This window comes from Centruroides sculpturatus, unplaced genomic scaffold (assembly GCF_000671375.1).
Source record: "Centruroides sculpturatus isolate CEXI.00-Female unplaced genomic scaffold, Cexi_2.0 scaffold1184, whole genome shotgun sequence".
Classification (NCBI taxonomy): Eukaryota; Metazoa; Arthropoda; class Arachnida; order Scorpiones; family Buthidae; genus Centruroides; species Centruroides sculpturatus.
Genome location: NW_019385675.1, coordinates 240,504 through 241,808, shown reverse-complemented (window position 1 = coordinate 241,808; position 1,305 = coordinate 240,504).

Below are 1,305 nucleotides of genomic sequence, written 5' to 3'. Positions count from 1 at the left end.
AATTAAACTAAATTACGTGACATCAAAGATTTTAATGTTGAGAGAGTTTTAAACATCAAGAAGTAACTTTTATCTGTTTTTCATTTCAATAAAGCATTTTTATACATTTATTATAACAATAAAATAATCAAAATCAACAAATGTAAATTGCAAATTATGTTTTTTTTTTACATTCTTTATTAGACAATACAGTATTTTTAAACTTACAAAAACTTGTATTTAATGTTTTATATTTATTACAACAGAATATGCTAATTGGAAATGCAGATAAGTTAACAATTTAATATAATTTTCACCTAAACATAATTCATAGTTTTTAATGCATAATTGTTAAAACATTTTAAATAATAAGTTATTTTTTTCTACAAATTCTCTAATCCATTGGTTTGCTTTTTAAATTAAATCCTGTGGAAACTTAAATATAGACACCGAATATCACTTCGCTTTATATTTTTCTATGCAACACAAAAAAAAATAGCTTACTATGAAAACACTACAGTACAAATGCAACATTACTTTTTCCATGCACTTATATTGATAAACAGTTTCCATGATGAAATGTGTGGAAATTCTTATTTAAAACACATTCAAAGGAATTTAAATACTTACAGTATTATTGATTGTTAAATAATTTATACAAGAATTCTATACTTTTCATTTGAAAAATGGTCATACAAATTTGATTAAACATATTTACAGATATATTTATTATGGAACTGGATACATGAAATTTCTTTTTTATATTAAATTTAAAAAGTGTTGTTTCTTAACACACAGATTTTGAACTGACATTCAAAAACACAAAATATTATTGACAGAAAGAACTGTCAATCCTAACTAAAGTATTAAAACAATTTTTCTGGTGAGAGTAATCTATAGAGAATATGCCTATTCTTTATTCAAAATTGTTCATTAACTTTTACATTTAAACTTTATAATTTGTTAAGCAAGATTTGTGAAAATTTCTCTTTCAGAGGTATACAAAACTTAACTAATTTTATTGTTTCATCTAACTATATTAAATGCATGTGACAAATTCAAAAAATATTCGGACTCGTCTTAATTATAAATTTCATCCTTTCTCGAACTTTTTATAAGTAATATCTGTAACAAATTATAAATTTTCTGTTATTTATTATCTGTGCACGTATATTTAAATTTAAAACACTAATCGCAGTATTAAAATTATCTATTGTGTATGATTTGGTTCAGAGGTACTGTACTGTACATAAAGATCAAGTATGAAGTTAAAATTCGTTCAAAAAAAAAATAATCTTAGTAATTTATTAAGTAAAATTAAACTGT